Genomic DNA, 26,566 nt, shown 5'->3' with positions numbered 1-26,566 from the left:
CCATTTATATCTATACTTTCAAGTGTTTTTAATAGAAATGTGTTGTACTTTATCAAAAACTTTTTCTGCATCTGTTCATATAATCATGTGATTTAAAAAAATTTTATTATTGATAAAATCAATTATATTAATATTTTCCTGGTATAAATACCACTTGGTCATATTATATAATCTTGTCATCATTTAGCTAGTATTTTACTTGGAATTTTTGCATCCATATTCATTAATAAATTGGTCTATAATTTTCTTTCTCTGTTCTTGCTCTTCTTGGTTTAGGTATCAGTAACATATTTGTTCATAAAAAGAGTTTGGTAGAATCCTTTCTTTGCCTATTGTTCCATGTAGTTTGTTTAATATTAGAATCTGTTGATCTTTAAATGTTTGATAGAATTCACTAGTAAATCTATCTGGATGTGATGCTTCTTTCTTAGGAAGCTCATTTATGGCCTGTTCAATTTCTTTTTCTAAAATATGTCTATTTCAGTATTCTATTTCATCATCTTCTAAGCTAGGCAATGTATATTTTTGTAAATATTTATTTCACTTAAATTGTTAAATTTATTAGCATATAATTCAGCAAAATAACTCTTTATCATTGTTTGATTTCTTCTTCATTTGTGATTATATTCACCCCTTTTCATTTTTAATACTAGTTATTTGGTTTTGTTCTCTCTTTTTAAAAATGAAATTAACATGGTTTAATGATTTTAATGTTTTTTCCCAAAAAATCAATTCCTAGTTTTATTTATTAATTTGATTTTTTAAATTCAGTTTTACTAATCTCACCTTTAATTCTTAGGATTTCCAATTTAGTGTTTAATAGGGGATTTTTAGTTTGTTCTTTTTCTAGTTTTTTTTTTAATGCATACCCAATTTATTGGTCTGTTCTTTAGTTTATTTATGTAAGCATTGAGAGAAATAAATTTTCCCCTAATCACTGCTTTTGCTGTATTCCATAGGTTTTGATATGTTATCTCATTATTATCATTCTCTTTCATAAATATTTTTTATTATTTCTATGATTTGTTAACCCAGTCATTCTTTAAGACTAGATTGCTTAATCTCCAGTTAGTTTTTAATATATGTTTCTGTGGTCCCATATGAAATATAATGTTATTACATTGTCCCCTCAAAATAATACTTTTAATATTTTTGCTTTTCTGCTTTTAACTATAAAATTTGTATGTCCTGCTATATGGTTAATCTTTTTAAAGGTACCATGAACTGCTGAGGAAATGATGTATTCCTTTCTATTTTCATTCAATTCTCTCCAGATGTCTATCACATCTAGTTAATCTAAAATTCTATTCACTTCCTTGACTTATTTTTTTTATTAGATTTATCTAGTTCTTAGAGTGGAAAGGTAAAGTTCCTCACTATTATAGTACTACCATCTATCTACACCTGTAATTCATTAAACTTTCCTTTTAAATATTTAGATTCTATAGTATATGCTGCATATAAGTTCAGTATTGATAGTACTTCAGTGTCTATGGTACCTTTTATTAAAATGTAACTACTTTGTTAATCTCCTTTAATTAAATCTATTTTAGATTTAACTTTGTCTGAAATAATAACTGCTACCCCTACCTTTTTTGCATCAGCTTAACCCTATGTGTATCTCTCATTAACTGTGTTTCTTGTAAGAAACATGTAAGCGGGGCAGCTAGGTGGCACAGTGGATAGAGCACCGGTCCTGGAATCAGGAGTACCTGAGTTCAAATGTGGCCTCAGACACTTAACACTTACTAGCTGTGTGACCCTGGGCAAGTCACTTAACCCCAATTGCCTCACTAAAAAAAAAAAAAGAAAGAAAGAAAGAAAGAAAAAAGAAACATGTAAGCAACATATTGTTGGATTTTGATTTTTAATCCATTCTGCTTTTCATATCTATTTTATGGGTGATTTTATCCCATTCACATTAAAAATTTTATACCTACTATTTGTGTATATTATTTTACTCACTATTGTCCTTCTCAGCCTCTCTTTTTACCCTATCCCTTTCACCTTATCCTCTCCCCTGACCCTCTTATTCCTTATTCTACCCACCCCTCTGAGTCCCTCCCTTCACCCCCATACCCTCCTAAATCTTAATCTACACACCTGCCCATCTCCCAGTTCTCTCACTTTTCTACAAGTCCTGAAGACTTCTACACCCTACCATATGTGTACGTTGTTTCCTCTTCAACCCAGATCCAATGAGAGTGAGGTTCTAGCCCTCCATACCCACCTTCTTCCGTTGTATCAGTCCTTCCTTTAAAGCCCCATTTTTATGAGATAATTGTTTCTTTTCACCTGTTCCTCTTCAGTTTTGTTTTTTAGAATCACCCCATCATAAACAAATCAACCTTAACCCTTCTTTCAAACTACTCTAGTAAAGAGGACAGTTTTAAGAATGCTGATAACATTTTCATATATAAGAAGTCAAAAGTTTGACCTTAATAATTTGAGCCTTATAATTAGTGTTTAATGTTTTTTCCTTATATTTCTTCTGAATCCTTTATATTGAGTTCTGGTCTTTTTGTCACAAATACCTTAAAGTCGTTCAGTTCATTGAATTATCAGGTTTTTTTTTTTTCATTTTTTATAACACACTTTTTAGTTCAATCTGCATTACTATTTTAATAATAATAATAATAAATATTTTATTTAAAGCTTTGAGTTCCAAATTAGATCCCTCCTTCCCTCCCTCCCCACTCCCCTCCCTGAGACAGTAAGCAAACTTGAATAAAAGAAAAACAATTAGAGAGTGAAAAAATAACATGCTTCAGTTTGTGTTCAATCAATGTCAGTTCTTTCTTTGGAGGTGGATAGTATGCTTTATCATTAGTCCTTGGGATTGTTTTGTATCATTGTATTACTAAGAATAGCCAAGTCATTCACCGTTCTTCATCAAACAATATTACTGTCATTGCACGTTCTGGTTCTGCTCACTTCAGTATACATTAGTTCACCTAAGTCTTCCCAGGCCTTTCTGAAATCATCCTGCTTGTCATTTGTTATAGCACAATAATATTCTATCACCAGCATATGCCACATCTTGTTTAGCTATTCCCCAATTGATGGGCATTCCTTTGATTTCCAATTCTTAGCCACCACAAAAAGAGCTACTACATATATTTTTGTACAAAGAGGTCTTTTTTGCTTTTGGGGGATGTTTTTGGGATATAAACCTAGCTGTGGTATTGCTGGATCAAAAGGTATGCACAGTTCTATAGCCCTTTGGCCATAGTTCCAAATTGCTTTCCAGAATGATTGGATCTTTTGACAACTCAGTATAATCAAAATTATCTATTTTACATTTTGTATTACTCTCTATTTGTTCTTTGGTCCTAAATTCTGCCTCCATCCATAAATCTAACAGATAAATGATTCCAGCTTTGTTAATTTGCCATTTTGTTAATTTACCATTTTGACCTTATTTTAGTTTACAGTATGTTGGTCTATATCTAATTTCTGCCATACTGTTTTCCAGTTTTCCCCACAGTTTTTTTTTTAATGATAATGAGTTTTTGTTCCAAAAGCTTGGATCTTACTATAGTGTAATTTGTACCTTTTCTATTCCACTAATCCACCTCTCTATTTCTTAGCCAGTATCAGATTGTTTTGATCATTACTGGTTTGAGATCTGGTACTGCTAGACTAACCTTATTTTGCATTTTTTTAATTTAATATGTGTTATTAACATTTTATCCATCACTTTGTTATGTCTAAACAATGAACAAAATAACAAATCAAGCCCTGATTTATAGTACATGCGAATTTCCAAAGTGTAAATTCTCCCACTAAATATTTAATAATCAGGACTTTAAAGCCAGTTCAAGCTGGCTTCAGCACGTCTATGTGTGTGTGTGTGTGTGTGTATGTGGGTACACCCTCCACTTATGCCAAGTGTAATACTAAAGAGAATATATATATATATGCTTAAAATAGAAAATCAAGCTTTTAAAACATTTACAGATTTTGAATCATTTAATGGCATATAATTGGGCAAAATAGCTCCTAATTGTTTTTATTTCCTCTTCATTAGTGATGTAAGGGGCTAAAATTCTAGCTAGTCTGTCTAGAATATCTAATGAGTGGTCGCCAATAAAATATAAGCTTTAGCAAGAGTTAGACTTAAAAAAAAAAAAAGAACTGTGGAGTATAGATGCTGAATGAACCATACTATTTCTTTTGTTTTTTGGTGCTGTTGTTTTTCTATTTTGAGGATTTTCATCATTGCTCTGATTTTTCCCTTATAACATGACTAATGCAGAAATATGATTAATGTTATTATGTGTGTGTGTATATATATATATATATATAACCTATATCAGATTACCTGCTGTCTAGGGGAGGGGGGAGGGAGGGGAGGGAGGGAGAAAAATCTGAAATTGGAAAGCTTGTATAAATAAAAGTTGAGAACTATCTTTACATGTAAAAAAAAATAAAATGTGGCACATAAAAAAAAGAGTTAGACTTTTAAGCATTTATTAAGGAGAATAAGAATTTGGTAACGAGAGAGAGAAAGGCCTAGATTCATCTATCTATCAAAGGGAGAGCGCATTTCTAGTTCTGTTCTCTGCCAGAGTCCACATGAAAGAGCGCGAGTCAGAGTGCCAGCCTCCCCCTTCTTCCTCCCACAAGCAAACGTCACTTCCTGATGCCAAAGAAAAGTCACATGGTCTTGCCCTCAGAAACCTTCTCCTCATGGTGGAGCTTTCCTACAGTAAGTCTCCAGCAGGTGGCATCATTCCAGTTACAGTCCCCACTTTGTTTCTTCAAGAAACAGGATGTTTCCTTGATGAAATAGTCAAAAATAACAGAATATAATACCCTATGCTAACAAACAATATGTTAATAACAATATAGAAAAGGGAGAGAGGAAAGTTTTGTTAAGAGGGGCAGTCCCTCATGAACTGGCGCTTTGACATTGGTCTTGCAAAGGGAGGGCCTCTGCAGAGAATACATATTACAAATGGTGTACATAACAACAGAAAGGAATAAAAATCAACCAAACAAAGCTGTTCATTTAAAGTCTTTGAAAGTCTTTTCTCAGATGGTTCTTGGGACATCTTCTGGGTGTAGTTGTGGAATGGAAGTCTTTTCAGGGGTTGATGTGTAGATGCTGGTAATCAGCCAGGAAAATTTCCTACAAAATTGAGCTTAACACAACTTTAAAATAGCTTTGTCAATAATCAAATCAAACAATGAGAGTTTTCAAAAACATGTCTAAGGGAATTCAGAATCTTAGTTGTTACACATGAAACATATAATTAAAACAAAAATTCCCTAAAACTTAATATTACTATAGTCCCCCCTTATGGAGGGTAAATTGAGAAGACAATTGCTGCGATATTAATTTTTTTAAAATAATTTTTATCTTTGTTTCATCACTTTTTGCATCATCTGCCTAATTGTCCTCATGCCATTATAAGAAATTTAAAAATTTAATATAATTCGTAACAGGTGTCAAGGCCAAATCCAACACTGTATTTATCATGATACCTGAGATAATTATGGGGGTTAACATAAAAGAACAGAGCAATGATGGGATATGAGCATTCCCACATGTAAGCAATATATACTGCCCATGCAGTATGCCAGGCTTAAAACAGGTGGATGGAATATATGTCCATGCCACCAAACATATTGGAGGAAAGTGAGTCAGACTTAATCAGATGCATGGGATTAAAATGTCCATGGCATAAGGCATATAGGAGGGGGCATAGAAGCCAGGTGTAGAATGAGAGGGGTGGGATCAAAACTTCCAGCCATTTGTACAATATTGTGGGGGAAAAAATTAAACCAAGAGAAACCAACCTCAACATTTGTCAAAAGCCATTCCCTCGGCCGTAACTTGTCTTCATGCATGTCTCCCTTCATGTGACAGTTCAGTGTCTGCTCTTGCATGTATTCCTCTTTCAGGTGGATGGCATCTTGGCCAACTGGCATCTGATAACTCAGAATGAAGGCAATTAATATCTTAAATGATAAGTTCCCATAATCCAAGTCTCCTATGGATTTAAAAATTGAGGATAATAAATGATCGCAAAAAATGAATACATCTTGACTCAGAATATAATATATAATTATGCAACAATTTCAAATAATACCCCTTTTTATTAAGTATACAATTACTTTTGTGAAAAATCAGAACATATTTAAATACAAGTTAAAACACAACACAATCTTAAAGAAAACTTTTTTTTAAAAAAAGAAAACTTTTATAAATGTTCCCCTCTTTTTGGGGGGGGGGAATATGCTTATCAAAAATGATACTTCTCGAATCAATTTACACTTGCCATGGCAACCAATTTGCCAGAGAAATGCTTTATAGAGTTTGATCAAATAATAAGTTGAGAGAAAAAAATAACAAAAACAAACAACTCAGAATGTGGGAGCACAATACTCCTAGAATTAACATTGTATTACGAAATCAAAACCATCTTGTGTTATTTCAAAATAGAGATAGATGAATGAATACAAGAAAATCCACATGGAAGAATAAAAGACAATGAAATTCAAACTAGAGAAATCTAAATGAATATGAACTTAACATTAATAAGAGTATTACAAAATATAAACTTGATCACATGACTATAAAAAGCTTTTACAAATATTCTCCTTGTTTTAAAAACTAAGTATAAAACACAATCTCAAAAGCATGAAAATCTCTATGAAAATAAACCCATACCATTAATTTCAAAATGTAGATGTAATAGCATAGAAATCCTATGTAACCTCTGAACTGACATTAATACTCTGAGTGAATTTAGAACACTTTTGATTCCAATATCTAAAATCCCCAATACTCATATCAATACCTTGCTGCTTACTTCTATATTTCTGTAAAATATGTACCCTTCCATGGCAAAAGAAGCAGAGTCTTGAACTATGATGATGATTGTCATTTTTATTCAGCTTAAGTTTGTCTTCTTTAACCCCTCTATTTTGTCTGTCAGTCCTTTCATAATACAAATGCTTTACAAGGTTATTAATTAAAGACAAAAGCAGATTAACAAAATTATGAACAAAAGGAGTATATCTGGAATTTAAAGGGTTTTCTAAGGTTGTCTTGGGAAAACCACAGCAGGTCGAGTCAGAATCACAGCCAGGCTGGGGAAGGACTGAGCCTAACTGAGTAGAAGCTGTAAATGTAGATACAGAAAGTTGTGCATGCACAAGATCAGAATCTGAGGAGGGTGGATTAGATCTCCTGACCTCCAAGACAGGAAAATCAAGGGGCTTGGCCATGGCAGGATTAGAAGGTGGGGTCTGGAGAGGAGGGGAGGGACCAGGGCAATTTGAATCAGACTTGATTTTGAACTCAGGACTGGTTTTCCCTTCCCCCACTGCTACAGGATTAAAGGCTTCTAGAGGTTGGGTAGTTGCCTCCAGGCATGCAAAATTAGGGCAACAATTAGTGTTAGAATTTGGAAAAGCTGCAGAAGTCAGAGGTTTCTCTGAAAAAGCATGGCTGGAAGAGGGGGAGATATTTATATTCCCTTGTGTGAGCACCTTGCTGGCTCTTCTAATAAAAATTAAAATCGAAAATCCACAAAAACAAAGCATTAACATGATCTTATCCCCAATTTGTCTGGTTAACAGGGAGTTGGAAAAGCCCATTTGAAAATTTAAAGCTAAAACAGCTTTAAATCCAGTACTTTGGATTTAAAGGGACAGGGTAGGGGAAATTTCTTACCCAACCGGAAGATCAGAAGATGGAGGTTTCAGCTTATCCCTTCCTGGTCACGATCTGTAAGGGGCTAAAATTCTAGGTAGTCTGTCTAGAATATCTAGTGAGTGGTTGCCAATAAATTATAAGCTTTAGTAAGAGTTAGACTTTTAAGCATTTATTAAGGAGAATAAGAATAAAGAGAGAGAGAAAGGCCTAGATTCATCTATCAAAGGGAGAGCGCATTTCTAGTTCTGCTCTCTGCCAGAGTCCACACGAGAGCACCAGCCTCCCCCTTCTTCCTCCCACAAACAAATGTCACTTCCTGAGGCCAAAGAAAAGACGTATGGTCTTGCCCTCAGAGACCTTCTCCTCATGGTGGAGCTTTCCTACAGTAAGTCTCCAGCAGGTGGCATCATTCCAATCGTTACAGTGGTGAACTTATTTTTTATACTGGTAATTTGGTTTCTTTCTTTTTTTAATCAAATTAACCAATGGTTGAGGGGCAGCTAGGTGGTGCAGTGAATAAAGCACCGGCCCTGGGTTCAGGAGGACCTGAGTTCAAATTCAGCCTCAAACACTTGACACTAGCTGTGTGACCCTAGGCAAGTCACTTAACCCTCATTGCCCCGCCCCCCAAAAATTAACCAATGGTTTATCTATTTTATTGTTTTTTATAAAACCAGCACCAAGTTTTATTTTTTAGTTCAATGGTTTTCTTTCAATTTTATTAATCTCTTCTTTGATTTTCAGGATTTCCAATTTGGTGTTTAATTGGGGATATTTAACTTGTTCTTTTTCTAGTTTTCTTAGTTGCATGTCCAATTCATTGATCTCTTCCTTTGAGGTATAGACTTAGTAGCAGTATTACCACTTGTGAATTAGTGAATTTTGGGACTGTAGCCCCAAATGGTTGTCCAGAATTGATGGCTCAATTCACAATCTAGCCCAGTGAAGTGCATCTGAATTTCCATAATACTTTGATAAGTGTAATTTGCTTATTTTTATTCATCTTTGCCAATTTGATAGGTGTGACATAGAACCTCAGATTTATTTTCATTTGTAATTCTCTAATCAATTCTCTAATTATTTTGGCATTCTTTAAAAATGGCTATGGATTCATTGCATTTCTTACTTGATATCCTTTGACTATTTATCAGTTAAAGACTGGCTGCTATTTTTATATCTTTGAATCAGTTTTGTGTAAATCTTGGACATAACACTTTCATTTTTTTTTAGACTTTTATTTTCCAAATTACATGTAAAAGCAAATTTTGACATCAATTTTTTTTTAAACTTCATGTTCCAACTACTCTTCCTCCCTCCCCTCCTCACCCCACCCCAAGGACTCAAACAATTCAACATAAATTATACATGAGTAGTCATGGCAAACAATTCTACCTTATCTAGGTTGTGAGTGGAAACAGATAAAAACAAAACTTCAGATTGAGGAATTGTCAAAAAAAAGAATGTGTTTCAGTCTATTTTCAGATTCCATCAGTTCTCTCTCTGTAGATGTACTGCAATTTTCCTAAGTTCTTCAGAGTTGTATTGGATCATTGCCTTGCTGAAAATAACCACGTGCTTCCCAGCAGATCATCTTACACTAATGCTGTGATTTTGTATACAGTACATTTCTCTCTGCTTCAGTTCATGTGGGTCTTTCCAGGTTTTTCTGATAGCATCCTGTTCATCATAATTTTTATATAGTACCTTGAACTTGACAGAGAATTTTCTTCACAGTAGCCCAGCAGAGTAGGTACCATATGTTTTGACCTTGTAGTCAATCATCATAACTATTTCCCTCCATCCCATTCCCTTCCAATGATATTTACTCTATTTCATATCTTATTTTGCCCTAATCCTCCTCAAAAGTGTTTTGCTACTGACTGCCTCTTCCCCCACTCTACCCTCCCTTCATTCACCCTTCCCTCCTTATCCTCTTCCCTTCCTACTTTCCTGTAGGGCTAAATAGATTATTCTTCCCTATTGGATGTGTGTGTTATTCCCTCCTTGAGCCCACTGTGTCAAGATAATGGAATGTGATAGATGAGATTTAGCAGATACTCAGGGACCCACCTGGAGACTGGTTTAAACTGATTGAATTGGATAAGGTAACTGACTGCTGACTGGATTACTGGTTTACTAGATTGTAAGTACATCTGGCTAGTACTTTAGGGTACTTAAGAAAGTAATTGTTCTCAGAAGCTAACAACTTTGAACTTTAACCACCATTGGTCCAGTGAACCAATGAATTTGAATGACACTAGCCAATCAGCTTGAAGAACCTCCTATTTCTGGGAGGGGAACAGGAAGAAGGAAGCTGATGCTGGTGAGAGAGCTCTGCTTCTTTGGCTGTGAGACATCAGCATGGTGGCAGAGAACTTGAGAAATGGAAGATTAGGAATGTTAGGATTGCCAGGTTATAGGAAATCTGTTCTCAATCTTTCTCTTTCTTTTACTATCTTTCAATAAAACCTTTAAAAAACCTAAACTTGTTTATCAGTGATTTTAGTCAGTTTCCCCTACCCAAACTGGGGGGGACAGATTAGAACCCACATTTAGAATTTTAAATTACACAGTTTGGCTGACCACGAAGAGGAATATTGAACCTCTGTCTTCTGATCTTCCAGTTCAGTAAGATTTCCCCTTGCCTGGTCCCTTAAATTGGAAAGTACTGCCAAGTATTGGCTGTTTTCACTTTAAATTTTTTTTTGTGTGTGAGGCACTTAGGGTTGAGTGACTTGCCCAGGGTAACACAGCTAGTAAGTGTTAAGTGTCTAAGGTCAGAGCTTTAAATTTTCAAATGGATCTTTTAAACTTCAGTTTCACTAATCAGAGAAATAGAAAAGATCATGTGGATACTTGGCCAGTTTGAATTTAATGAATATTTTTTTATTCTTACTCTTGGTTTTGTGGGGCTTTGTTGTGTGGTATGGAAAATTTGGCATGTCATGGATGATATTAGAATGAGGATTATTCCCCAGGATTCCCCATTAGGAAAGCTACTCATGGATTGGAATAAGGGAAAACTTAGGCTAAATTCAACCATGACCAGAGGAGAGCTTATCAAACTGTGTTTTATGTGGCATGAGGAATTACAGGAAGAATGGCCCAAATATGGGTCATTCAATATCCAAACATTGAGGCATTTGCAAGGAACCCTATGCAAATGTCCACCTGAACATTCGCTTTTTTGGAAAATCTGGGCCAGAGTAAGCAGAAATTATCATACTAAAACTATAAGATGAAGAAAATCCAGGCACCAGCTTAAATCTGAGTCTGCTTCCAAACTGAAATAATAAATGATCTGACTCAATCCAGACCCCAATTTAAAAACAAGGGCTCTCAAACTGAAACAATAAATGATCTGAATCATTCCAAGCCTAAGCTCGAAAACATGGCCTCCCAAACCAAAACGCCCAATAATACAACTCAATCCAAACCAGAGATTGAATGCAAGGCCATTCAGACTGAAATTCCAAATGATCCAACTCCTATTCCCTCTCCCTCTATTTCCTCCATGCCAACCAAACAAATAAAGAAATAAATGATTCCCCTGTAGAGGAGACAGAGAAGGTAAAAAAATTTCCCCTTCAAGAGATCCTCACCCATGGTCAAAAAGGCACAATACATACCTTTTGCATCCAAGGATTTGGTTTCATGGAGACAAAGTACTCATAAATTTGATGAGGATCCCACAGTAGTTATCAGCCAGTTAGGACAATTTTTAGAGCATATCAGCCCATTTGGAATGATGTTACTGACCTTATGGAAACAATATTGTCCCCAGGGGAAAGAGCAGATATAATAACTGCAGCAAATGGCCTGGAAGCCACAGGAAAGGTTGATATTGGGTGGCCTATTCAAGACCCTGACTGGGACCCCAATGACCCTGGGCATTTTGATATGTTGAAGGATGAAAGAGAAACATTGCTGAAGGCAATGGAATCCTGTACTAGAAAGACTGATAACTGGCAAAAGTTTATAGATGCAGTTCAGGGACCTGATGAGAGACCTAATAGATTCTATGACAGGTTGTGTAAGCATGCCAGGCAATATGCTGGACTAGACCCATTAGGCCCTAGAGATGCCCATATTATCTGCTCTCATTTGGTATACCAGTCCTTACCAGAAATCCAGAAATATTTTTAAAAGCAATGTCCTGGCTGGAATAGTTTGAGTCCTGACAGACTTAAAGAAATAGCAACATATATTTATGAAGGAAATGAGAGAGAAGAAAGGAATAGACAGGACATTTTAGCTCCAGTTCAGGGTACAAGAAGGCAGTGAAACTGGACAGTTGCAAATCGCTATCAAACCCCCTGATTTTGTGAATACTGCAAGAAACAAGGGCACTGGTTGAAGGAATTTAGGACTGCAAATCAAGAACTTAAGGGGGCAGTGGCCGAGAGCCTTGAGGAATTTTGTGGGGGAAATCTGAATAATTATGGAAACTTTTACCAGAAAAGGAACAACCAAGATAATTATAGGCCTTATTATAGGCAGAATCAAAATGGATATAAATCTTTTCAGGGGGATACAGAGAGACAGTATCAGAATAACCATAGACCCTATCAAGGAGAAACAGAAAGACAGAACCAGAATCAAGGTGACCATGGACTCCCTCAGAAGCGGGCACAGGATTGGCGAGATGAAGGGGAGGGATGGAAAATAGATACTAAAGGCCACATATTCCCTGACCCAGATTTTTTGAATGCCCTTGTACCAGTCCATTCACCTCCCCAGAGTAACGAACCTCATGTGACCCTCAAAGTTGAGGACACGTATTATGATTGTCTGCTAGACACAAGAGCTTCTAAATCAGTATTAGTAAGTAAACCAGATCCTGGATGTAAAGCTCTACAATCTTTGAATGTGGTAGGAGTCTCGGGAAAAGCCCAAAGAGTGGCCAAATTAACCCCTCACATGGTATCTATGGGGCCCTTAACGGTGGAACATTCATTCTTACTTATGCCTGATGCCCCTGTAAATTTATTAGGTCATGATCTCCTTTGCAAGCTTAGAGCAACCAAATCATGTGCTCCAGATGGGGCTGTCTCCCAGAGGATACTGTTCATTTATTGCCACTTTTGATTACAGAAGCTCAAGGAACAATAGGGTATACATCCAAAATCCCCTCCGACATTCCTGAGTCTTTATGGGCCTCATCCCCTACTGAGGTGGGGTTCCTTAAATCTGCTATGCCTATTACATTTAAAGTTAAAGGGGGACCACCCCCATCCATTCCACAATATCCATTGTCTAAAGAAGCCATAGAAGGGATCACCTCTATAATTGAGGCTTTGAAAAGCCAGGGTATGATTGTTCCATGCCGTCATTCTCCATGCAATACTCCCATTTTGCCAGTTAAAAAACCCAAGCCTGGGCCATATGGTAAACCTGTTTATCATTTTGTGCAAGATCTTAGAGTGATTAACAATCATGTTATTCCTAGACACCCTATGGTCCCAAGCCCTGCCACAATAGTGTCTTCCATACCATGTGATGCTACATGCTTCACAGTGGTAGACCTCTGTTCTGCCTTTTTCTCCATACCAGTACATGAGGACTTCCAATATTTATTTGCTTTCACCTGGAAAAATACACAGTGGACCTGAACTAGACTCCCACAGGGATTTGTAGACAGTCCCACATTATTTTCCCAAATTTTACAGCAGGATCTGGCCTCCATTACCTTTAAAGGCTTTACTTTAGTACAATATGTTGATGACTTACTTTTAGCCTCCCCTAATGCTGAAATCTGTCAGGAACATAGCCGTCACTTATTACTAGAGCTACACAAGAGAGGCCACAAGGTGCCCAAGTCAAAGGTACAATGGTATTTGCCCCAGGTAGAATACTTGGGCTTTATTCTGGCTGCTGGAACTTACTCTGTCTCTCCTAAGCGAGTCCAGGCCATTCAACAACTTTCTGCCCCCACTACTAAGAAACAATTAAGAGCCATTGGGGGAGCTATGGGGTTCTGCAGAGAGTGGATCCCTTCTTTCAGGGAGCTCACTAAACCCCTGATAGCCATAACAAAAAAAAACTGTTCCAGAGCCTTTGCAGCTAGAAAGCCAACATCTCTCAGCTCTAAAAGAATTGAAACAGGCCCTATTATCAACACCTGCCCTAGGCCTCCCAGATTACAGTAAGCACTTCACTCTATTTGTGCATGAACAAAGGGGGATGGATTCTGGAGTTCTGACTCAATCACTAGGGCCCAACCGATTCCCCATAGCTTACTATTCAACCCAACTGGACCCTGTAGCCTCTGGGGCTCCACCTTGCCTTAGGGCAGTGGCGGCCACAGCCCTTTTGATAGAAAAAGCCTCTCATTTGGTCCTAGGTAACCCTCTAATCATGCAATGCCCTCATGAAGTAGAGGCTCTCTTGCTACATCATAGGACACAAGCCTTTTCAGATCAAAGGCTGGCTAAGTATGAAGTAGTCCGGTTGGGTAATGAGAATATCACTCTAAAATGCTGTACAGTCCTTAACCCAGCTACACTGCTCCCTAACTTACCACTCTTGGGGGAGCCATTTCATGACTGTGCTTCTTTAGTTGATATGGCTGAGAAACCCCAGGATGATCTTTTGGATATACCTTTAGAGAAGCCTGATATTGTCCTCTATACAGATGGTTCTTCATTTATGAAAGATGGGGCCCGTTTCACTGGGGCTGCTGTAGTTTCTGATTTATGATACTGTCTGGGCAGCTTCTCTGCCTTCACATTTTAGTGCACAAGCTGCTTAACTTGTGGCTCTTACACAAGCCTGTAATATAGCCAAAGGAAAGAGTGCCACCATTTTTACTGACTCAAAAAATATTGTTTTGGAATATGCCACTCAGTGGGCATGCTTTGGCTACAAAGAGATTTTTTTTTTAACATCCTCGGGCAAGGCCATTATCAAGGACCTCCTAGATGCCCTGAAACTGCCCTCTGCTTTAGCCATTGTTCATTGCCCTGCCCACACAGGGAATAATGATCCTGTTTCAAAGGGGAATGCATGAGCTGATTCTGCAGCCAACTCGCTGCTTTAGAAGCTCCTGAAGATGTATTTAACCTCTCACCTTCTAAGGATGTTCCTCTCAAACTAACTTATGACGAGTCATAAGTGGAAAAGTGGAGAAAGAAATTTAGGGCAAAACAGATCAATGGAGTCTGGGTGTCTCTGGAAGGTAAGCCACTTCTTCCCCGGAAATTCTACCACCAGGTATGCCTCTTTGTTCACAAAAAAGGGCCATTTTGGTACACAAGGCATTGTGAACTCTATTAAGAGGACCTGGATATACCCTCCCAAAAAAATAGAGGACCTGGATAGCACCAGGTTTGACTAGCACAGCATCTCAAATCTGCTCGGGCTGCTCCACATGTCAATCTTACAATCAACATGCCTTCCATGCTAAAGCATATGGAGGGTGCCCTTTGGCATATATACCTTTTGAATATCTACAAATTGACTTTATTTCTATGCCCAAAACAGGACAATATAAATTTTGCCTTGTTATTGTTGACCAACTCACTCGATGGGTGGAGGTTTTTCCTGCCCCATGAGCAATTGCTGGCTTTGTGGCCAAAGCTCTCCTTAAAAAGATTGTTCCCCACTTTGGGCCACCAGCATACATTGACTCTGATAGAGGTACACATTTTACAGATTCAATTCTCTCCCAGATTTATTCTTTCTTGGGAGTAACTCCTAGATTTCATACTCCTTACCACCCTCAAAACTCAGGCCAACTTGAACATATGAGTAAAGAGCTCAAGAATGTGATTGGCAAATTATGTACTGAACCCCATTTAAAATGACCTGATGTTCTACCCTTGGCATTATTCTATCTGTACAGTAGACCAAGAGGAGAACTCCACATACCCCCTTATGAGATGCTTTTTGGTCACCCTCCTATCCAAGCTAAAACTTTTCCCCCAGTCTATACATCACTGGTGGGAGGTGATACTTCTGTTGCTTCCTATATACAGGAACTACAAACTAGGCTACGTGAACTCCATGAAGCAGGAGTTGCTGTATAAGCTGGTCCTTTGGATTTTTCCTTGTATGATTTAAGTCCTGGAGAATTTTCAGCAGACCAGTGGGACCCAGCCCGCTTGGGAGGGACCTTTTCAGGTATTATTGACAACTGCTACTGCTATTAAAATTGGAGAAAAAGAATCTTGGATTCATTGTTCCCACATGAAGCTCACACCATTTGTGAGTAAAGTAATTTCAGATAAAACTCAACCAGCTGCTAAAGAGCAAAGAAACTGAATGGACCCCAGGGATAATAGATAGTTCCAATTTGCAAGCATTATCACTCAATTGCAAACCCTGGGACTCAAACTTCATAAGGTATCAGGAGATGGAAATTGTCTTTTTAGAGCCCTAGGAGACCAGTTAGAAGGTCATTTGAGAAACCATCTCAAACACAGACAAGAAACTGCTAATTATATGCTCAGTCATTAAGAAGACTTTGGGTCTTTTATAGAAACAGATATTCCCTTTGAAGAATATGTTGCTGATTTGAAAAAAGCTGGTATGTGTGCTGACAACGAGGTGATTATAGCTTTTGCCAAACATAACCACAAACCACATGGTGCTCCACCCACTGGTTGTAGCCTTCGCCATGGCACTGGCACCTCCCGTCATCACCACTCACTGACACCTACATGGGCCTGGCAAAATTATAATGACTGGAAACCCAGTGAGGACAGTCATGTGACTGTCAGAGAGGCCAGCTAATTCGCTGGGGGCTGTGTGTGGTCAGCCTGGGGTCTGCTGGGAAGAAGGGAGGTTTTTTGCCATTCTAGCTTGAAGCTGGAAGGCAACAGGATGCTGCTGTGTGTTCTCAGCTGATTCCTGGGTGGTGGTATTGTTCAGGTTGTATCATTTTCCCTTTCTCCATTTTATTTCCTTTTCCTTAATACTACTGATCCTGTTTGTGTTTTTTAAAGTTCGTTCTTGTTAAATAAATCCTGCTCTGTTTTGAGGTAGTTTCCTTCCTTGTGGTGAGCCACCTAGCTAACACTCCCCAATTAAAAATTGCTCCCTACAAAAGCCAATTGCACACTTACATAATAATAAGATAATTGGGGGCAGCTGGTGGTGCAGTGGATAAAGCGCCAGCCCTGAATTCAGGATGACCTGAGTTCAAATCTGACCTCAGGCACTTGACACTTACTAGCTTTGTGACCCTGGGCAAAGTCGCTTACCCCTCATTGCCCTGAATAATCATAATAATATAATTAAATAATACTATGAGTAGTTTTATTCAAGAATATTATTATAATTTGTTATGTTAAAGGTGCTGGTATAATATTTCTATTTAGCTACAGGATAATAGCAATGGCAAAAACATTGATGATGCAGTTCTTAATTTGATTCTCCCATCTTACGGTATAGGTTCCATCAGATGTGGTATCCCAAAAACATGAGCTGGCTGTATGTAAACCAGATTCACTCCTCTGCATCACTAGTCAAGTAACTATATATTTATATGTCTTCCCCAACTTTACCAAATGTGTTAAGGATTGCTCCACTATAGCTGCAGTCCATTGGTTGACATTATTCTGATTATAATCCACATCACCCAATATAGCATCTATACACTCTTTCACAATATTGTGTCCTTCATCAGCATTGAAACCAATCTCATCGTGGTGGTAGTCTTCCATGGTATCTGAGTAATAGTGTCTTAATGTAAATTAAGTAAAAGTAAATGTAGTGACAAAGTAGTTACTTTAAAATGTATATATATATATAATATTTAATATTTTCCCCAATTATGTGTAAAAATAATTTTAACATTTATTTAAAAAATTTTTGAGTTTCAAATTCTCTTCCTTCCTCCATCCCCTTTTTAAACCTTAACATTAATGTTAAGTTTTCTACATCCTTGTTCTTCATTCCTCCCTCCTCATTAGGTAATTTAGAAAATGCCTTTGTTTTCTTGGTCCTTATAGGGGAATCTACCATTGGTATCATACTGGCTCTTTGACTCAAATGATACATATGAAATGTAAGTTCAAGCCCTGAGGATATCTGGACTTTTAACTAGAGTTTTGTTTTTTTTTTTTAAGTGAGGCAATTGGGGTTAAGTGACTTGCCCAGGGTCACACAGCTAGTAAGTGTTAAGTGTCTGAGGCCAGATTTGAACTCAGGTCCTCCTGACTCCAGGGCCGGTGCTCTATCCACTGTGCCACCTAGCTGCCCCTTTACTAGAGTTTTGATATACTTCCTTCCCCTTTTTGCTGCCTACTATCTTTATGGAAACCAGACACTGAGACTGTCCCTTCTAGCAGCAGTTTTCCTTCTTCCCTTGTGAATAGCAATAAAATCTGCTATCATTGTATAGTATGAAGCTTTTCATCTAGACTCCTCTGCATTACAATTAGGCAGGGAAATCCTGAATGGGTGGTTTTACTATGGCAATTCTAAGTATCTAACCTAGCAATGGCATAGGTTACGTGCAAGAGAGTACTGACCTCTTAGCTACATTATTATAGATAACTATGATCTGTGATGAAGATCATTGATTTTGTAGAAAGTGTCATCTTTATTATAGTCATGTTTCCCTTTATACGCCTCTAGCATTATAAAGCAGATCACTTCATTGCATCAAAATGTCATTGTCAACTGCAAAGATTTGGCATTACTTATATAGACCAGATTTTTATAATCAAGACTAAGTCTGAAGAGTATAGACAGTTTGTGATTTCTAGTCTTTATTATCCTATATCCAGTTTCCCCCTGGAGTTTTGTTGGTCTCCAAAGGTATAAAAAAGCATTCTTACATGAAGTTGTAGCACTTCAGACTTTGCAAATGTTCCAAGGCTGAGTATAGTATGCTGGTAAAGGGAGGCTATATCTAACCAAGCCAAATTCTATACCTTTGTTGAGTATCTTTTGTATGCTATGGCTAAGTAAGCTTTCTTTGGGTAACTTAAATGCACTACAGTATCATTTTATTCTAATATCGAGTCTAAAGTACCAAGGTTCCAGCTTGAATCCGGTCCAGCCTGTATTATATTTGAAATTCTGTGAAATTTCATAAAACACTTTAAATGTTATAGCATGATATTACAATCACAGTAGAGAAAATTATTGTAAAAGAAACTTTTTAAATTTGAGATTTTTAAAAATATATAACAACTTAGCAGTGAGTACTATAAAATTTGTCAAGCTTTCAGCATGAGGAAACACTTGAAACTCAAAACCCAGGGAGAAATAGCAGCATATGGAAAAACAAATTAGTGTTTTACTCAAGTAAGCATTTATTTTATAGTAACCACAAATATAACACAACCGAAGAACTATATTCACAAAAGCCTTATATTGAGAATGGGAATGTGGTAATGGCTAAGGAATGACAGATCAGTGGAATAGATTGGGTACATAGTACACAGTAGTAAATGACCATAGTAATCCAGTGTTTGATAAACTCAAAGATCTAAGCTACTAGGGCAAGAACTCACCATTTGACAAATATTGTTGGGGAAAATCAAAAGCAGTTTGGCAGAAAAACTAGGTATACATGTATCAAGATAAGGTCAAATTACATAAATGGTTTAGAAATAAAGTGTGATATCAAAAGTAAATTAGGGGAGCATAGAAAAAATTACTTGTCAGATCTATGGATGAGAGAAGTGTTTGTAACCAAAGAAGAGATAAAGAGGATCATGGAAAGTAAAATGGATTCAATGAAATAAAAAGCTTTTATACAAACAAAACCAATGTATGCAAAATAAGAAGGAAAACAGAAAACTGAGTGGGGGGGATTTATAGAAAGTTTCTCCCATAAAGGCCTCATTTCTCTAATATGCAAGGAACTGAGCCAAATTTATTTTAAAAAATTTAATATGGTTTACTTATTTTTTGGTGGCATTTTACATTCTGAACTGTTTCTTTCCCTCTATCCCTTCCCACTCCACACTAGAGAAAGAAGGCTACCATTTGACACAGATTTATAAATATATGTAAAACCATACTATGCATACTTCTATTTATCAATTCTTTCTCTGGAGATGGATAGCATCTTCCTTCATAGGTACTTTGTATTTGATTCTAGTATTTATAATATTCAAAATAACTTGGTTGTTCACAATTATTTTTTGAAAAATATTTCTCTGTGTTCTCCTTGTTCTGCTCATTTCACTTTTCATTATTTCATGCAAATCTTTCCATGTTTTTCTAAAATCAACCAGCTAATCATTTCTTACAGCATAGTAGTATTTCATCTGACTCATATACCACAACTTGTTTAGCCATTCCCCCATGTTATAAATATTTTAGAAGATATAGTTCTTTTCCTTTTTCTTGATCAACTGGGGAAACAGACCTTATAGTGGTATTTCTGGGTTAAAAGGTATAGACAGTTTTATAACTCTTTGGGCATAATTCCTGATTGTTCTCACACCTGTGAATCACTTCACAGTTCTACTAACAATGTATTAATATCCCACTTTTTCCACATCCCCTCCAATATTTATCATTGTCCCTTTCAATCATTTTAGCCAATCTCATAGGTGTGAGATATCTCAAAGTTGTTCTAATGTACATTTCTCTGATCAATACTGATTGAGAGCATTTTTTCATATGACTACATATAGTTTTGATTTCTTCATTGAAAAATTGCTTGTTCATATCTTTTGACCATTTATCAACTGGGGAATGTCCCATATTCTTATAAATTTAAAAAAATTCTCTATATATTTAAAATATGAGACCTTTATCCAAGAAACTGTCTATAAAATATCCCCTCCCCCCAATTTTCTGCTTTCCTTCTAGTCTTGGCTCTATTGGTTTTATTCGTACAAATTTTTTAGCATAATGTAGTCAAAATTATATATTTTACATCTCCCAAAGCTCCCTATCTCTTGTTTATTTACAAGTTATTCTCCTATCCATAAGTCTGATAATGTGTTTATTGTTCTAATTTTTTTTATTATATGTCTCTTTTTATCTTGGTAAATGGTGTAAGGTATTGGTCTCTACCCAGTTTCTGCCTGACTGCTTTCCAGTTTTCCTAATAATTTTTACCAATTAGTGTATTTTATCCCCAAAACTTAAATTTTTACATCTGTAAAATATAACGTTACTATAATAATTTACTACTGTGTATTGTATGTCTACTCTGTTCCACTGATCCACTTTTCTATTTCTTAGCCAGTACCAGATAGTTTTGATAATTATTACCTTATAATATAGCTTAAGATCTGGTACTGCTAACCTCCTTCCTGAACATTTTTTCATTAATTCTTTTGATATTGTTGACTTTTTTCTTCTTCCAAATGAACTTTGTTTTTATTTTTTTAGCTCAACAAAATAAATTTTGGTGATTTAATTTGGATGACATTGAACATGTTTAGGTAGAATTGTCATTTTTATTATATAGGTTCTTCCCACCCATGAATAATGAATATTTCTCCAATTATTTAAATCTGCTTTTATCTTTATTTTTTAAAAAGTTTTTTATGATAATATTCATATTATTCCTGCTTTTATATTGTCAGGTATACTCCCGGGTATTTTGAACAGTCTACAATATCTCCTAGTATCTCTTCTTAGTATTTCTTCTTGAAGAGTTTTGTTGGAGATATATAGAAATGCTAATGATTTATATGGGTTTATTTTATATATCCTACTACTCTACTAAAATTATTAATTATTTCAATTAACTTTTTAGTTGAATTTCTAGGATTTTCCATGTACATCATCATATAATCTGTAATAAAGGATCATTTTATTACCTTACAGCCCATTCTGATTCCTTCAATTTCTTTTTTCTTCTCTTATTGATATTACTAGCATTATAGGTTTTATATATATAGCTTTTTATCATTGTGAGGAAAATCCATTTCTACTTATGCTTTTGAGTGTTTTAATAAGTTTTTAATGTTAAAAACTTTTTCTGAATCTATTGATATATGATTTTTGTTACTTTGGCTATTGATATAATCAATTGTGTTAATAGTTTACCTTATGCTAAACCATCCCTGAATTCCTGGTATACATCCCACTTGGTCACCATTGTGAGAAATAAAAATACTGTATCACTTATTTTAGAAACAGTGAAGCAAACTCTGTCCTAAAGGGAGAAAACAAAAATTGGCTGGACCCAGTTTTTGTCAGTAAGGTTAGGCTAAGTTAACTATAGTCACCTTGACTCCTTTCTGATCATGCTTAATTAGTTTATGAATATTACCTAACAATGCCACAAGGGCAGAGATAGACGCCATTTTTGAACATGGGATGCATGAAGATGTATGTAACGGGGGTGGGAGGGTAGGGATCATGTTAAGGGGAATTTGAGTGGGTGTCTTTGGAAACACTCTACCTTCTGTAAGAACCAGCCAATGGGAGATTGTGGGGAGGATTTTTGGACTTGGACAGAGGATATAAAAGGCTGGTTGTCTGTAGCTAAGGTGTGCCTCTTCTCATAGAGACACCCTTTATTGCAAGATTGATCAATAAATTGCCTTCCTACTTAAGTCCTGAGTTAGGTCAAGTTTGTCAGTGAGGACCCTTGTTTCTCATAACATGTATAATCTTTTAGATATATTGTAGTAGTTCCTGGCTGATGTTTTATTTAGGATTTTTTCAATTAATGAAATTTGTCTATAATTTCCTTTCTCTTTTTGCTCTTCACATTTAAAGTTAAAATTATTAGTTTATTTCCCTCTATCCTATATTTTGTCATTGTTTATCCTTTCCTCCTCTTTTTTCTCTATCCTTCCTCAAGTAGACTTCTAACCACTGCCTCCTCAATCTGCCTCTCTTCTAAGAATCCCTCCCTTATCCTCTCCCCTTACCCTCCTATTCCCTAATATACCCACCCTTCCAAGAACCTGTCTCTTATCTTCTCCCTCTTTTAAGAATTCTTCCCTTATCCTCTCCCTTTACTCTCCTATTTCTTGATCTGCACACCCTCCTAAAAGTGCCTCCCATATCCTCTCCCTTTTCCCTCCTTTTTCTCTGTAAATTAAGAAGACTTTGATACCCTTCTAAATGTGTATGTGATTCACACTTTAAGCCAGTTCTAATGAGAATGAGGTTGTAGCACTACCAGCCCTACCCCCTTCCCACTAAAACCCCACCCACCTAAACCCCACTGCCTCCAGTGCAGCAGTTCTTCCATTCATGCCATTTCCCCCATTGGTAAAATGATATGAACAAGCAGTTTATTTTTTTAAATTCTAAAAGTATTTTATTGTTTTCCAGTTACATGTAGAGATAGTTTTCAACATTTGTTTTTATAAGATTTCTAGTTTCAAATTTTTCTCCATCCCTCCCCTCCCTTTCCCCTCCCCAAGACAGCAAGTAATCTGGTATAGGTTATATATGTACAATAACATTAAACATATTTCTGCATTAGTAATGTTATAAAAGAAGAATCAGAGCAAAAAGCAAAAACCTCAAAAAAGAAAAATAATAGCACCAAAACCAAAAGAAATAGTATGGTTCAATCTGCATCCATATTCCACAGTTCTTTTTTTTTCTTTCTGGATTTGGAGAGCATTTTCCATCATGAGTCCTTTGGAACTATTTTGGACCATTGTATTGCTGAGAAGAATCAAGTCTATCACAGGTGATCAACACATAATGTTGATGATACTGTATACAATGTTCTCCTGGTTCTGCTTATCTCACTGTGATAAAATAATGGGATTTAGCAGATACTCAAAGGCCCACCTGGAGATTAATCTAAACTGATTGAATTAAGGGAAAGTGATTGACTGCTGATTAGCCTACTTCAAGTTAACTAGATTGTAAGCACATCTGGCCAGCCCTCAAGACGTTATTGTTCTCAGAGTGTTGATCTACTGTGATGGACTATATTCTTCTCACCAATGCAATGGTACAGAAGAGTTCCAGGGGACTCATGATAGAAGAGGATCTCCAAATCCAAGAAAAAAAAAAAAAGAACTGCGGAGTATAGATGCTGAATGAACCATACTATTTCTTTTGTTTTTGATGCTGCTGTTTTTTTCTATTTTGAGGTTTTTCATCATTGCTCTGATTTTTTCTCTTATAACATGACTAATGCAGAAATAGGATTGTTATTGTGTATATATATATACATATATATACACATACACACATACATATATATATACACACACATACATACATACATATAATATATAAAACCTATATTAGATTACCTGCTGTCTAGGGGAGGGGGGAGGGAGGGAGAAAAATCTGAAATTGTAAAGCTTGTATAAACAAAAGTTGAGAACTATCTTTACATGTAACGGAAAAAAATAAAATACTTTATTAATTAAAAAAAAATTGTTTCCCAGCTTTTTGCTTCCCTTCTAATTTTGGATACATTGTACAAAAATGTAATCAAAATCATCCATTTTGCATTTCATAATATTCTCTATCTCTTGTTTGGTCATAAACCGTTCTCATTTCCATAAGTCTGAGAGGTAAACTATTCCTTCCTCTTCTAATTTACCTATGGTATCACCATTTATGTCTAAATCATGTACCCATTTTGACTTTATTTTAGTATAAGGTGTAAGATATTGGTCTATACCTAATTTCTTCCATACTCTCTTCCAGTTTTCCCAGTATTTTTGTCAAAAACTGATTCCTGTCCCAGAAGCTGTAGCCTTTTGGTTTATCAAACAGTACATTACTAAAGTCATTTACTACGGTGTCTCCTGTGTCTTCCATTGATCCTCCACTCTATTTCTTACCCAGTACCAAATAGTTTTGATGACTGCCGCTTTATAGTAGAGCTTCAGATTTAGTACAGCTAACCCAACTTCCTGTGCATTTTTTTTCAGTAGTTCCCTTGATATTCTTGACCTTTTGTTTTTCCAGATTAATTTTGTTATTATTTTTTTTAGCTCTATAAAATAATTTTTAGGTAGTCTGATTGGCATGGCACTGAATAAGTAAATTAATTTAGGTAGAATTTTCATTTTTATTATATTAGCTTGACCTATCCATGAGCAATTGATATCTTTCCAATTATTTAGATCTGATTTGATTTGTATGAAAAGTGTTTTGTAATTATGTTCATAGAATTCCTGGGTTTGTCTTGGCAAGTAGACTCTGAAGTATTTTATATTGTTTACTGTTACTCTAAATGAAATTTCTCTTTCTATCTCTTGCTGCTGGACTTTATTAGTCATGTATAGAAATGCTGATGATTTATGTGGATTTATTTTATATCCTGAAACTTTGCTAAGGTTGTTGATTGTTTCAAGTAATTTTTGAGTTTATTCTCTAGGATTTTCTAAGTATACCATCATATCATCTGCAAAGAGTGATAGTTTTGCTTCCTCCTTGACTATTCTAATTCCTTTAATTCCTTTTTCTTCTCTGATTGTTAAAGCTAACATTTCTAGTATGATATTAAATAATACAGGTGATAATGGACATCCCTGTTTCGCCCCTGATCTTATTGGGAAGGCCTCTAACTTCTCTCCATTGCACATAATGCTTGCTGATGGTTTTAGGTAGATACTGCTTTTTTTTTTTTTTTAAGGAAACTCCACCTATTCCTAAGCTCTCTAGTGTTTTTATTAGGAATGGGTGTTGTATTTTGTCAAAAGCTTTCTCTACATCTATTGAGATAATCATATGATTTTGGTTAGTTTTATTATTGATGTGGTTGATTATGTTAATAGTTTTCCTAATGTTGAACCAGCCCTGCATTCCTGGTATAAATCTCACCCGGTCATAGTGTATTATCCTGGTGATCACTTGCTGTAATCTCCTTGCTAATTAATATCTTATTTAAGATTTTAGCATCAATATTCATTAGGGAAATTGGTCTATAATTTTCTTTCTCTGTTTTGGCTATGGCTGGTTTTGGTACCAACACCATATTTGTGTCATAAAAGGAATTTGGTAGAACTCCTTCACCTATTTTTCCAAATAGTTTGTATAATATTGGAATTAATTGTTCTTTAAATGTTTAGTAGAATTCACCTATAAACCCATCTGGCCCTGGAGATTTTTTCTTAGGGAGTTCATTAATGGCATGTTAAATTTCTTTTTCTAATATGGGCTTATTTAAAGATTTTATTTCCTCTTCAGTTAACCGGAACAGTTTATATTTTTGTAAATATTTATCCATTTCATTTATATTGTCAAATTTATTGGCATACAGTTGGGCAAAAGAGTTCCTAATTATTGCTTTAATTTAAACTTCATTGGTGGTAAAACCACCCCTTTCATTTTTTATCCTGGTAATTTTGTTTTCTTCTTTCTTTTTTAAAATAAAATTAACCAATTGTTTTTCTATTTTATTGGTTTTTTCATAAAACCAGCTCTTCATTTTATTGATTAATTCTATAGTTTTCTTGCTTTCAATTTTATTAATTTCTCCTTTAATTTTCAGGATTTCTAATTTAGTATCTAATTGGGGATTACTAATTTGTTCTTTTTCTAGCTTTTTAAGTTGCATGCCCAATTCATTGATCTCCTCTTTCTCTTTTTTATTCATGTAAGCAGTTAGAGATATAAAATTTCCCCTAATTACTGTTTTGACTGCATCCCATAGATTTTGGTATGTTGTCTCATTATTGTTATTCTCTTGGATGAAGTTATTGATTGTTTCTATGATTTGTTGTTTGACCCACTCATTCTTTTTTGTTTGTTTGGGGTCTTTTTGTGTGGGTTTTTTTTTTGTGTGAGGCAATTGGGATTAAGTGACTTGCCCAGGGTCACATAGCTAGTAATTGTTAAGTGTCTGAGGCTGGATTTGAACTCAGGTCCTCCTGAATCCAGGGCTGGTGCTCTATCCACTGCGCCACCTAGCTGCCCCCCCACTCATTCTTTAGAATGAAATTATTTAGTTTCCAATTAATTTTCAGTCTACCTTTCCATGGCTCTTTATTACATGTTTGTTTGGGTTTTTTTTAGTGAGACAGTTGGGGTTAAGTGACT

General features: G+C 35.8%; 1 pseudogene; it reads right to left on the bottom strand.

Moving 5' to 3' along the window:
• Window positions 1–16,989: 16,989 nt before the first annotated feature.
• LOC122729933 lies at window positions 16,990–17,334 on the bottom strand (annotated as a pseudogene).
• Between the last annotated feature and the right edge of the window lie 9,232 nt (window positions 17,335–26,566).

Source organism: Dromiciops gliroides, chromosome 5 (genome assembly GCF_019393635.1).
Source record: "Dromiciops gliroides isolate mDroGli1 chromosome 5, mDroGli1.pri, whole genome shotgun sequence".
In the NCBI taxonomy this organism is placed as follows: domain Eukaryota; kingdom Metazoa; phylum Chordata; class Mammalia; order Microbiotheria; family Microbiotheriidae; genus Dromiciops; species Dromiciops gliroides.
Note: the sequence above shows the minus strand (reverse complement) of the source record. Positions and strands in the feature narration are given on the sequence as shown.